This window comes from Numida meleagris, chromosome 11 (genome assembly GCF_002078875.1).
Source record: "Numida meleagris isolate 19003 breed g44 Domestic line chromosome 11, NumMel1.0, whole genome shotgun sequence".
In the NCBI taxonomy this organism is placed as follows: domain Eukaryota; kingdom Metazoa; phylum Chordata; class Aves; order Galliformes; family Numididae; genus Numida; species Numida meleagris.
Genome location: NC_034419.1, coordinates 17,791,900 through 17,806,286, shown reverse-complemented (window position 1 = coordinate 17,806,286; position 14,387 = coordinate 17,791,900). Strand labels below are relative to the sequence as shown.

Genomic DNA, 14,387 nt, shown 5'->3' with positions numbered 1-14,387 from the left:
TCTTGTGTCAAATTTCCTTCAAAGCCTGTCTGAATCAGATGCATGAGAACATAAAAATATATATTTATCATGTGGGAATTGGAATTAACTTTGTTTTTCATATTCATTCCTCAGTAATTCTCATTTGTGCATTAGGTTTTCTGTTTCTTCATAGCTGTGCTAACACAAGCCTTACCTGGCTTATACCACACACAGACTGAGAGCATCATTCAGCTAGCACCGACACTACAGCTTGACCTAGCAAGCGCTGTAGGAGAAGGGTGGTGATGCAGCAGTTCCCACAGTGCTGATTATTTAACTATAATAAAAGCAGTTGTGAAAAGCAATACCAGTACTGAAAGGTAGGAAAAGCATCGCATCCGAGTTTTCTAGGAGCGAAAAGGTCACCACAATCTTTCCTTAGTAAGACAATCCCATAAAAATATCACAGAGTCACCAAGGTTGGCAAAGACCTCTAAGATCATCCAGTCCAACCATCCACCTAGCACCACCGTTTCCCCACTAAAAAATAGGTAGTTGTTCAAAAATATAGGCAGTCACCATCCTCACCGTAACTTAATTTACTTCTATCTGGTAACTAAGAGACACATACCCTTTTTTTTTCCTTTTTTTTTTTTAATCAAAGATAAAAATCTCATCACCATCAAGAAGGGCTCCTGTGAGATTAGCTGTTGAGCTGATGTTTTCAACATTCAGATTTCACACATCTGGCCCCGACATTGTGCATTTTCTGTGCACTTCTGGCTACATGATTTCTATCCAGAGGCCAGAAAGTAACCAGAAGGCGATCAGATGAGTAAAAAAGTGCTCCTGGGACAGCGTGTCCCTGCACTCACATACACACAGTCATCCCAGGAAATACACAGAGTAATCACATTCATCAGGAGGAATTGGTAAAACACCTGGAAGCCATCAGGCCCTCTGACTTTCATATCACAAGCTTTTATATGGACTGTAAGATGTAAAACACGGTTCCTTATCCCCTGCACACCTTCCTGAAGAAGAGCAATACCAACCCTACGTGTCATGTGCTGAAGGTCACAGCCATAATGCTGAGCACTGTGTTTCAAGAGCCTCAAACATGCGTCTCCCATTACCCATTCTCCCCAGAGGAGCTGTTTCTAGTTTTTTGCCAAACCATATAAATTGATGAGTACCACAATACTGTATCAGCATTTTCCAGCACTCTCACACTAGGAACAGGTGCCGTTTCTAAGAACAACCCCAGTGAGAAAGAACTCCTTTTTTCTCATCAGCATCAACTTTGTTAAAGCCTAATTTTTTTTTCCACCATCTTTGAAGACAAAGCTTTAAAAACATTTTCCCACCGAATTCTAGAAGACCCACCAGAATTAGATTTATGATGAATTGAGCTTGCTGCAGTGAGGAAGATATATGTAATTGTTATCATCCATAGTTTGTTAATATTGTGCATATTTTTAGCCCGTGACCTATATTTAACAAATATATGCAATGTGACACATGCCATCAGAAATTAGAGATGTCATTATGAAAATATAAAGAACGTGACATACACCATTAACACGTGTCAAAAGCCATTAGAATCCTTCTCCATTAAAGCCACGCAAACACTTATAAAATGAGGAATCCCAGCCTCTTTATAAACACTCAGTTTAGCTGGTACACCTTGTGTCTTCGTGCAGGCTCCCAAATAAATTCTGTGCTATGGTTACATTCACTTTCTTTGCTCACAGAGCATCCAGTCTTTCCTGCAGTACGTGGCCAGAAGTGTTGCAGTACAGAAACTGGTTTCGGATAGCACTTGGCACATGCTGATGGGATTTCTATAGATTAAAATGCAAAGCAAGTTGATAATGGAATGCAAAATATTTTTCAGACCTGAATCAGAAGCAGAAAATGTAGCAGCCCTGTTCTCCCTCTCAATCATTCAAGAAATATTGAACTTTACTCTTCTTCTCCAGAAAAGCTGTTGATCCATCCCTCTCTTTCTCCATTCTCAGTAAAAATTAATTAATTCCTAGAAGCATTAAAGGGGTTTTGTCCACAAAACGTGTTAGTAACATCGATGCTATCACAGTCATCTTCATCTAAAGAAGATTTTTGTTGCTACAAAAAAGTGCAAGAAAACCATTTACAAGCCAAAACAGCTCACTTGGAAGGGTTGTGTTAAGATCTGAGTTTTAAAGAAATTAACATTTTCTGATCACTCAAGCAAGAATTTATCTATCTATATAGTTATTAAGGGAATAATAATATACATATAAGTACATATGTGATTACTTATTATTTTGAAAATACCCTCGTTCTCAATCTGGATTCTCTGTGGATATCACACAACTAATCCTTAAGCCACCCTTGCAAAGAACATGGGTAGATATCTCCATTTTATCAAGGTGAGCAGACAAAGCGGCTTGTGGCCTGCCAGACCCACAGCTCAGGCCCCAAACCACACAAGGGTTTTCCAGGCAGCACACAGCTCTGAATTTGACACCCAGAATAACCCTCGTCCTGTCCTCTCCCGTATTTCAAGTCTGAAAGATCTTCTTTGATCTTGGGAGACTATGAAAGTTATTTTTGCTCTTTCCAAATCTAGGAGAGAAAACAAGAGGTTGCAATAGATTTTCAACATCCCTAAATGCAGTGACATCCTTCTCCCACACTCAGCCAGCATGGTGGGATGTGGGAGTCCCTGAGCTTCCCCTGGGACAGGTTGGCACCAGCAGGATGGAGAGGAGGAGAGCTGGACAACAGAAGTGGTCCTTTCTGCAAAAAGTGGAAGAAATAGTGAGCATCTGGCCTCCCTAGCTACTGAGCGAGTGGGTAGGTAAACTGTCAACGTCAATTTGCTTCCAGCCTTCGCTGCTATGCAGTCTGGGGTGTCTCAGGAGCATCACTCGGGAACATCCGATCCCGAAATCTCATGCTCTACTTGTCCCCGGGGCTTGCTGCCCTTTGATTCATTAGCGCAGACAGACGATTCCTTTCCACCCCTTCTCTGCACATCCCACGCTGAGGATTCTGCTTTTGGGTGTGCACAACAACTTGTCCTAGAAAGTCCTAAAATGAAAAATGTTTGCATCACAGCTTGTTTGCTAGAAAAGTCGTATTCTCACCTGACACATTGATCTTTTTCATACTGTTTTTGTTCCCTCGTTAGCATACACAGCTGCCTGCATTATACCATACAGAACGTAACACACAGAGGATGTGCTTGTCAGTGTGTCAGGCTTGAAAACCTATGATTAAAAATTATGTTGCTCATTAGTCATCGCGAATCAAACTGAGAACGATGCTCTCTGGCCAATTTGTAAACAAACATCCTGTTCAACTTGTTCCGTGGCTCCTCTTTAAGGAAGAGAGTAAGAGACCAGCTCATAAATAAATAACTCCCTCATTCTGCTGGAGACACATACTCAGGGCAGCTTACTGGATGGATAAATATTCCATAATTTCATTTTCTTCAAAATTGCTTCCTACAAGTTTTGGCTTCAGATATCACTAATGCTAATAATGATTCATAAATATTTTATGGAAGGAGCCGTGTGCGTGTGTCTGTGTGTGTGTGTGTGTGTAAGAGAGATGTATGCCTGTTCTCATGCAGGCAAGGAATTACCATTACAAGCTACAAATTAGTATCCTGAGAATAACGTCAAGAACATCACACCAGTCATAAAGGAAACCTCACTATGAAGACAGATGTATGTTCCCCTTCTGTCTGAGAGCATATGTGAAAAGGTGTCAATATGACAAAAAAAGGAGTTTCCTGTAAAACTCCTGCAGGTGTTCTCCCTCCACAAACATGTCAGGTCTCTTGAGCACCACGAGGTCTAGGGAGAGCTTGGAAATTGGTGGCATGACGCCTCTGCATACCTGACCCCTAACCCGCTCATATGCAGAAGGAGCACAGACCATGTACCATACTGCATGGATGAAGGCGCCGGCCACGTTTAAAAGTAATTCTGGTTTTGTCACTGCACATGTAAATGTAAAGGTCTGATTCTTCACCTACTGACACAGACTGACTTCATAGGTTGTTAATTAGAAGCCATTTAGTACTCTGAGGCACGAGGGCTGATATTGTTGAAACAATCCTGTTTGTTTTAGTTGTTCCTGGACGCAGTGAGCATGCTTGACTTAATGTTCCATTGATTTAGTGACGCTAGCGAGGTACAGAGGGACAGCGCAGAGCCCAGCACAAGCTGACTTGTAGCTCTGCCTAAGGATGAAGAAAACACTCATTTCAATTCCTCGTTGCTGGTTTTTTTTTTTTTTTGAGCAGTAAGTGTTATACAATCTACATCTCAATTCTCTTCTAGTTCATCAGGCAAACATCTACTCTCATTTGCCTTTCAGTTTTCTGAAGCAGCGTTATTAACCCAGCAGACCACAATAAATCATTGACCAGATATACCTTTGTATTTTCACCAATAATGCACATGTACTTCTGCAAAGTTCCTTTCCAGCAGCGCATGACACTGCAGGCAACGTTCCCCAGGACGAGCTAAGTGCTACTGCCTGCGTGCCCTGACTCCTTGCAACTGAGCAGAAAAGAAAACATTTCTGTCAAATCTTGTAATACGGTGCACTGTGGTGTTCTACTGACAAACGTCTCTGGTTTCAACTCCAATCCATTTGAACTAGCACACTAGCAAGAAACTACTTACCGTTATAGCATTAGATGACTAAATGCTCATTTGCATTCCCACGTGTAGGCTCCAGGTGGGCAGGGCAGCTCTGCTCCAGCGCTCTGCGTCCTCCGAGCAGCATCTCAGCTGAGGCACACGGCCACCAGGACAGGCGATGGGTCTGATGAGCAGAGAGACACGTTTCTGTTTGCGAAGACGACAAAGGCCGCATTCTCCCAGATAAGCAATTGGCAGCGCTGCTTGCACCTTATGCAGAGGAGGTTTTGTCTCTGCTCAGGTACCAGCTCAGCCTGCAGCTGGGCCCATCAGAACCTCCGTGCAGTGCATTCCAAAGAAACAAACTCAGTAATGCTAGTTTTCCTATTCAGGATTTCTCATGCTGTTTCGTTATGTGGGTCTCTCAGACTACGCCTTCAAGCCTTCTTAGGACCAAACCAGTGCTCAGCAAAGTAGAATTTCTTTGTACCTGGTATACAGCCTTTGTGTCTTGTCTATACACTATGCTGTTTTCTATGTTGCCCTTGTCCATACGTCCTTCCATTTTGATTTTTCTTTCCCCCCTCAGGACACTTATTCAAAGTCATCTGATATTCAAATTCTATCCACCAAAGCACTTCCAATTCTACTAAATTCACAAATTTTTGTTTTCTGTTTTCAGAATCATTTGTTTGGCCATCCAGGTAATTAATTTATATATTGAACACTTTTCCTACAAATCCCATTAGGTGCATCTCTCCTTCTTGAAAAGGAATCAACTTCTATAAGAATATTCTTTTTTTCATATGAGATTTGCAGCCATTAGTTATTTCATTAGGTCTTGCTCTAAAAACATAATGATTATTGAATTGCTAAACTACAGGAAAGGTCAAGAAATGATAACATTACAGCATATTCACCATAGCCCTGTTTACTCCAAGACCTACTACTCTGCTGAACAGTATCATTAGAATTGTTGTTTGTGTGCTTTAAGGCAAGCCCATACACAAAATAACATCAAGCATTAGCCCGTCATTAGACCTGGAGCATTTTGAGCATGCTGCCAAACTCTGAGATCAAATACTCCGATACAATTATATAAATAGTAGTGACTGTACGCTAGCGATTTGGGTAAGATCCATGGCGATGCTAATCACACTAGCAACTCTGTCTTCACATGGGTCGTACTCTTATCCTGGTCTTGATGCGAGGAAGATTATATTTTGAGGAACATAGATAAAGGCCTATTGCATCAGTAAATACCAGTGGATCAGACACAAGCTATGATTGCCAATGAGATCCTCATTAAAACCAATGTATTGATGGTAGTATTGCCTGTTAAGGCACTATAAGATATAGACAGCTGGATCATATATAATTTACACCATTCTCACTTTAGGAACCTGACAACCGAACAAATATAATTGATTCATGTATTGCAATATTCATTCCATTAGTTAGAATATATATCCAAAATTGAAGATGTCAATCAAATAAAATGAATGCATGTTTTCATAGAGTGCTGTGATTCCTTTTATTAAACTAAGAAAAAAATATAAAAATCAATCACTGGTTTCTTATTCAGATTCAATGAGAGCATGACTCCTGCAAGTGACGTGGCAATAAAGATGTGTGTTTATTTTAGTCGTGTTAGAAAATTACTCTGGTTACTTTTGATCTATTTAATGTATAAGAAAATAAGCTATTTATGATAGCAGTGTCTATAAAAGCTTTAAGCAAATATTTTATCTGACATATAGGTATGGGAGATGGCACCGATTCCCACTCACACCAATTTTACACTCCATTGGGTTCACGAGTCTTAGTCTTGATTTACACCAGCACAGAGCAGAGGAGATAGGAACAGGTCCTGTATTTTAACTGCTGTCTTTCACATGCTGATCTGCGGCTCCCAAACCACCAGATGAATGATGTGGAGGCCAGTATTACAGGTTCCATCTGCATTTTTGTGGTAATTTACTTCTGAACCTTGGGAATAAAAACAGAGATCTGTCACCAGCAAAGCACTCATTTCCTCTGTTTGGAGCAATGCCTGCACTTGGAGAGCGGATCTGCCCTGTGCCGCATGTACAACACGCTGTACAGTGTTTTCTTTTCCAAAAAGAAAAACAGGAGGGAGGAAACTTTGCTGCAAGTCTGAGACCTGAGAGCCACGGTTTGTCTGTTCCTCAGGTTGCTGCGTTGCACTGACCTGGAATGGTTTCCTTTTCCACTGTGCTCATCCTGCATTCTGTGCAGCACACCTAAGGAAGGCGAGAGCCCGCACAGCTTTTCCCAAAGCCACAGTTTACATTACTCAGGCTATTTGAATGTTTGTTTGAAGCATTTTAATTTTGACCTCTCTCTAATATACACTGCTGCCTTGGATGTGTGCATGTGTACAGAGCAGCACTGGGTCCCTCCTCACACAGGGAGGGATGAAAGTATGGAGGCCCATGTGTGTATGTTAGAACATCGTCAGAAAAATATGCGATGGACATTATATAACATGTTATTTCTATTTTAAAATACCAATAAATATTATTAATTAGAATATGCATTATGATGTTCTAATGTATATCCTCTCTTCGTTGAAATAAATGGAATCTAAATTTTTTTTTTTTTTTTTTTGCCATTGAACCTGCAGTCAAACCACAGGAGCACAGCACAGTCCTCCCAGGAAAGAGATGGTTGTCCCTGCCCCATCATCTTTGTCCCAAAGAGTTTCCCATGGCCACCTCCGCTCCCGGCCCCAAGAAGGGATTTCAGTGACATGGCATCACCATCATGCAGGAGGGCCTGGGAACAATGCTCTGCTTTTGTAGAAGGCAAAAAATAAACACACTTTGCCGAGCGTGATAAAATAAACACACACAAAAGTCTATGTAATATACACCCGGCCACACTGTAACTTTTAAAAATTAATACCACTTACAATTTATTTCCTTAACCTGTAACTTGCAGCAATGGGCCCTGACACGAGCTGCAGTGGAAGTGCTCAGTATCTGAGAATTTCTACATGCAGGATCTTACAATATCATTACCTGGTTCTCTGGACATCCGTATGAGGGAATGGTATTGTAGATTTTTTTGGTAGATGCTAGATTAGGGTTCCTTGATGTGCAGTCACACAGATGCCTTATAGAGGAGCCAGCTAGTCCCAGAGGGAGGACGGCTCAGGCTCCGGGCTCTCTGATATCGCAGGGATTTGGGGTACACACAGCAGGAATTATGGGGAGGGATGGCATTTATCATGTGTTCAAGAGGGGACACAGCCCTGCAGTGACCAGATAGATCCCTAGAGAGCTGGACACAGAAAACAACCCCTTGCCCACAAAAAGCTGCGGAATCCCTTCACTGGAGAAGCCTGCGTCACTGGGTGGGATGTGGCCATCCCCCTCACCCAGCAATGCCCTGCAAGCCCAGCCCAGCTGCCCACAGCGCCTCAACCAGAGCAGACCAGCAGGCAGATCCCACCCAGCCATACGTTCTTGTGTCAGACCCCAAATCTGCAGTGCACACGTGGCAAACCGTGAGCAACACGCACAGCTCAGCCACCCGTCACAGCACCATATGGCCAGATGTAAAAAAAAATAGGCCCTAAGGATTAGATTATAATGAACTGAAATGAGTGGCTTCGCTATTATAAATAATTAAACCTTCACATAGGCATAGCTATATATATGTGCATGTCCACCTCTTCATTTTTTTTGTTTATATACATGCACACGTATACAAATTGAAAGCAACTGATTTAATCCATGTTTACAAAGAGGAAGAATACATAGCACCCACATGAACGCACTTCACAGTCACAAATCCAACAAAAAAAAATCTAGCTTCTTGTTTAATTTAAATGAACCTATATTTAAAAATAAAAAGCACTGCCTGATCACAAATGTCAGAGTCTGCCTGAACACACCTTGGGTAAATAAATTTCTTCTTCGAAAGTGGGGCAGTGGCTGCATATCTACTCCCCATACCCTGTGCTGGCAGCCAGTGCAGCACCTCCAATCCTTTGCTTTCTCCAGCTAATGCTGTAGCTCAGGAAAACCTCTGCAGATGGGCACTAACACGAGCCTGCCTTCTCCACAGGCAGACTTGCAATGATCTGCGTTTCCTCTCTTTAAACTAGTGCTTTAAGATTTCAGGAGTGGGCCAGTAACAGTGCTGCTGATGAATCCCCCTCGTTCACTCTACCTTATTCCCAAACTGTGTCCACATTTACCTCACTACACTTCTGCAACACCACGAGAACTTTCTTGTTGCATTTCCACCAAATGCCGAACAGCAAAGAAATCAAGTCCCCAGCAAAGGGTTTTACCATTTGTGTCAACACTGAATGACATTTCTAACTACAGACCTGGTATTGCTCTGCTGTAAATAGAGAGGAAAGGATTTGTTATGGCACAAGCTAAGACCTCACTGAAAACAACCAATTCCCCATCCTGCCACAGAGCCCGTGAGCCGCAAAGCGCTGTGGCCTCGTCTCCTCCTCAAGAAAGAGGAAAAAAACGTTTTGGAAAAAGTTACATGAACGTTTACAGCTCTCAGCTTTATCACTAAAAATTAATAGATGTCTTTGAATGTGGATCTAGACATCGTTTCGGGACCTCTTCTTTGGTGAAAGCTGGTCAGGCTCTGCAAATACATACGCATGTGTATGTTAGTATTATTAATGGACCGCACATAAACAGTTACACCAAAGATGTGTTTATTCTTCCAGCCATTTTCTTAGTTTGTTCTCCTCCCTTCCTATTTGATCTCATTATTCAAACATGTAACTTGAGGAGAATCTTTTTCCTTCACTGTGGGTAGATATACCTGAGAGAAAGATGTAGGATAAACACCAGGAAAACAAAGCAAAACAGAACAAAGTACAGTTTATCAGGAAAGCCCATTAAGCAGCTCAATTTCCATTCTAAAACCATGGGTTCTCTATCACTGGGAATTTCAAAGGACAGACACGATGTGATTAATACTATCTCAGTGTAGAATAAAATAGATGGTTTCTTGAAGCCCTTCTACCTGCATTTCCTGCAGATCTCAGTTTAGTGCCTCAACCATAAGGCTGTGGCTCTTTGGAGGAACTCTTTTTCCCTCTTATTTCACAACACCACTTCATCCCAATAGGCACGATAAGGTTGCTGACATCTCAAGACATAAAGAATTGCTGTGGGATAGGAAATAGCCTTTTTCTTATCCATCTGTATCTAGATTGCTGGGCTTTCATCTCTAAAAAGTCAGTTTTGACCAAAATGGCTTAAGTGATAAAAACAGCTAGTGTGTTCTTTTCCTTATGTCTCCATCTTTCTATATTTCTGGGGGGAATAGAAAAAGGAGCAGTTCCTGGGGTCAGATCAGGAGAAATTCTGGCCACACACAGCTCCTGTCACAATCGTGTATGTTCCTTTGCTAATTAAGAGAGAGGATACTTGACTCTTGTACTGGGTTCAAACAGTAGAGTCACATTTCTGTTAAAAAAAAAGCAAAACAGGAAAGGACGAGCTCACCGCAGCTCAGCATGCCTTTTTTTTTCCCCTCTTCCCATCAGAGCTAACAGCTTTCCTCTTGGCACATTTTCCACGATATCTATAGCACGTAAACCTGTTTGAAGGAGCTGCCGGCAATGGGCTAATACAGTGTAATGGAGTTGTTATCCGTTATTCCGCGGCAGGTTTACAAGTGAGTAAAAATGATTTGCGAAGGATACCGAGAAGTAGATGTCTTCCTGCTAGTTTTACGTAACGTGAAAATGGAGGGATAATCCGGGAGCACAGACAGGCCTGCACACGCAATTAATGCATTTGCAGGCTAATTGGTCCTTGGAATGCACATATACAGGTAAGGGCTCAATCTAACAGCATAGCATGAATCAAAGGTGCTGATCCATGCTATGGACAAACGAAAATATTAAGTGAAAATATTTCTATATGGACGTATGTTAAGACAGTACCAAGAAGTCACCCTTTTTCCAACTGAAATAAAATGAGCAGTCAGCTTTATCCCATAGTGTCAGTGTTTAGAGAAAGGATTTGTTTCAGCTTTACCTCTGGACTCAATAGATCTCTAGCACGGAAATTTCTGTGCTTCCTTCCAGGCTAAACACCTCATGCAACTTTTTACTTTTGTCTTTATCACAGAGATGCATTTCCTCCCATCAAACTCACGCTGAAGCCTCAGTAGGAGTCCTTATTGGCATCAGTGCTATATAGACTAATATATAGACTAATAGTATATTTCATAACTACTCAAAAACAAATGTATTTTCCCCAGAAAAGGAGATTTTTTTGTCTGGAAAACTTCTAAAACCCTTTTGCTGTGGGGAGCGCTGTGGCGAGAGTGTGAGATTTTTGTGCATGTTGTTTTTTCTTTTCTGTGTCTGTTTTGTGCCACACAGGGGCCCCCAAAGATCTGGGGCCCGGGGGGTGTTTTTGGCTCTCGTGTGTGGGGGGTTTTTTTTGCTCTTTTATTTTTTTTTTGTGGTGTGTGTGTGGCTTTTTTAGGGGGTTTTTTTATGTGTGTTTTTTTGAGAATTTTTGTGAGATTTTAGGGTGTGGGAGAGTCTTTTTTTTTTCTTTTCCCACTGTGGCGTCTTGTGACTTTTGTGCGAGGGGCGCGCCCCGCTCTCTCTCTGTGTCTGTTTTTCCTCTCTGTGGGCTGTTGTGTAGCGCCCCCCAGCGGTGTTCTGTGTGTTCTCGTGTGTGTGTGTGTTGTGTTTTTTTTCCCCCCCCCGCGCCCTCTCCCAGCGTCTGTGGGTTTTTTTTTTCTGTTTTTTCTTCTGAGACCCCTTTTTTGTCTAGGCTCTCTTTTTTGCGTCTGTTTTTTTTCTCAGCGCAACCTGTGGTTTTTTTTTTTTTGAGAGAGATTTTTGCTTTTTGTGGGGACTGTGCACCACCAGCTGTGTGTTCTCATATATATATGGGGGAGCCTGTTGTGTGTTCTTTTTTATCTCTCTTTTTGTCCCAGTGTCCCTCTCGGTGTCTCTTTTTCTGTTGTACCATTTTATCGTATTTTACACCTTTTGTGTGTGCGGGGTCTCCTGTGCCACGCTGTGTGGGCTGTGCTGTTCTCGCGTCTCCGAGTGTGTCTGTTTTTGGGACGAGCTGTGCGCGATGTGTGTTCTTCTGCGGGGTTTTGATCTCTGTGCCGCGACGCGGATGTTTTCTCGAGAGATATGGGCACGGTTTTGCTCTAGCGCCGTTTTGCGCTGTGCGCCGGGGCGGCGCTCTCGTGTGTTGTGTTCTCAGAGTGTGGCGGCGGATGTGTTTTTTAGAGCCCGTTTTTTTTTTCTGTTTTTGTTGTTTTTTGTCCGGTGTGAGGGGTGTGGGGCCATTTTTGTCTCTGTTGTGGGGTTTTTTCTCGCTCTGTGTGACATCTTTTTTGTTATATATCTCCAGATTTTGGGGAAAATGTGTATTCTGTGTTTTTTTCTCGAGCGCGCTCTCGGTGTTATTTTGATATCCTCTGAGATTTTGTGTATCTCTCTATACCACTGTGGTGTCTCCTCTAAGTTTTTTTATCATATTGTGTCTTTTAAAAAAAACTTTTCGAGTGTTTTTGTGTTCTCACAGAGAGCCCCAGATGTGTCTCTCCGTTTTGAGTGTGTTTTTTCCCCCTTTTGTCTCTTTTTGTTTTCTCCCATTTTTTGTGTGCTGTGTGTGTTTTTTTTTGGGACTGTGTGTGTCTGAGCACTGTGCGCTATATTGTTTTTGTCTATGTGTGTGGCCTGTGCTCTCTGTGTGTGCGATTTTTTATTTTTCCGTGTAAATATTCTGTGCATTTTTGTGTCTTTTTGTGTCTATCTCGTGTGGAAACGGGGTGTGTATCTCTCTGGGGTTTTGTGTGTATTTTTTTTTGTGTGTGATATTATATATTTTTTTTTTCTAGGGTATGGTGTACATCTCCTTTTAATATGATGTGGCGTGTACTTTTTTTTTTCTTTTTTGTCAGCGTATAGCGTTTTTTCATTTTTTCTATATTTTTTTTTTGTTTTAATATAGTGTGATGTTTTTAACATTTTTATGGTGTTTTTTACTGTTGTGTTGTCTATGTTTTTCTATGTGGGTGTTGTGTATATTTTTTAGCGCTCTTTTGCGGAGCGCGTGTGTGGTTTTCTGCGGAGCGGGGTCTCCCCGGTGTGCGGGGGCGGGGGCCTGTGGCCGCTCTGTTCTCATCTCACCTCTGCGCTCTATAGAGTGTGGCAACCCCTGTGGCCCTCTGAGCTGTGGAGCCCCCCCTCTAGGTGTTGTGTGTGTGTGTTGTGGGTGTTCTCCCCCCGGGGGGTGTTATCGCTTTTGTCGCCACCTTTTTTTTATCTCGCGGCGCCCTTTTCTGTGGAGATTTTTCTTTTTTCCAGCGCCAGATTTTTGGCGTATTTTTTTTTTTTTTCTTCTCGGGGGTGTTGTTTTGACTGTGCCCGTGTGCTGTGGTGTGTGTCTTCTCCGGGGTGTGGGGGCGGGGGGAGTTTTCTCTTTTTCTCTAGCGCGATGTGGACACGTGTTTTTTTGGCTGTGTGTTTTTGTATTCTGTGTTTTTGTTATGCGCAACACAGCGGGGGTTTTTGTTTTTTTTTTTTGTTCTAGGTGTCGGTGTGTGTGTTTTAGCTGTGGTCTCTGTTGTGAGCACATGTGTTGTGTCTCCCCGCGGCGTGTTGTGTCTCCTGTGTTTTGTGTGTAGCGCGTGTCCCGTGTGCGCGTGTTATGTGTGTGTGGCTCTACTCTATGTGCGTGTTTTTTTCCTGTGTCTTTTTGTGGTGTGTAGGGGATCTCTCCCCAATGTTCTCTTTTATATCTCTATTATATATACATTTTTTTTCTTTTATGTGATTTTCACGTGTCCCCCTTTTTCTCGAGGGGCAAGTGTCATCTTCTTCTAAGTTTTATTTTTAGCTCTGATATTATATATAGACATGTGGTTTTTGTGTGGGAGCTTTTTTGATTTTCATGTTTTAGTCTCTTTTTTTTTTAACTGTGTGAGAGACTGTGAGACTGTGGCAGAGCGTTTTTTTTTATGTGTATTTTATCTCGCGTTTTTCAGCGCGATTTTTTTATTTTTTTTTGTTTTTATGTGTTGTGTACTATCTTTTCTGTGTGTGAGCGCGATCTCTCTGTGTGTGGATATATTTTTGCCGTGTGGGGGAGAGCTTTTTAAATGTGTTGTGTCCCCAATCTTTTTCTGTGGCGTGTTCTCCCAGGGGTGTGTCTCCCGTGTTGTTGTGTTTTTATATGCGCTATATGTGATTTTTGTGTGTTTTGTCTGTGTTTTTGCCCCTTTTCGGCGCTGTTGTGGGGACGTGTGAACGTGTCTCTATATATGGGGGGACACAAGAGTGTGGGGTTTTGGTGTGTCTTTTTTTTTGTGTGTCCTGTTTTCTCCCTCTTTTTCTCTGTGGCCTTTTTTCCGGGGTCTCTGTGTTGTGCCCTCTTTTTTTTTTTCTCTCTCTTTTTTTACGAGGCTGTTCTTTTATAGTGTATTTTTTGGGGTTTTTTTTGGTGTGTTTTTTTGTACAGAGTGTTTTACGCGCGGGGGAGAGATTTTGTGTCTGGTTTTTTGTTGTGAAGAGCTTTTTGTTTTGGGGCGCGTCTTTTTTTTTGAACAGAGAAGATGTTTTTCTCTCACCCCAACACTCTCCACTGTGACATCTCCCCTGTGTTGTCTCGGGGGGGGCGTGTGGCGCTCTCCCCTTTTTGTCTGGGGAGCCCAGAGAGCCCTGTGGGGGCGCGTGTTCTTTTTCTCTTGTGCTCTCACTGTGCGCCTTTTTGTCGCGAGACATGTGCCCAT

At 42.3% G+C, this 14,387-nt stretch overlaps 1 long non-coding RNA gene across 1 annotated transcript in view; it reads right to left on the bottom strand.

The window, feature by feature from the left end:
• LOC110405106 overlaps positions 619–14,387 on the bottom strand; it is a 29,674-nt gene continuing 15,905 nt past the window's right edge. Inside the window, exons 2-3 of the long non-coding RNA XR_002442684.1 lie at positions 4,647–4,788; positions 619–1,805 (exon numbers count right to left, since the gene is read on the bottom strand). This is a non-coding gene — a long non-coding RNA (uncharacterized LOC110405106). The remainder of the gene's footprint in view (positions 1,806–4,646; positions 4,789–14,387) is intronic.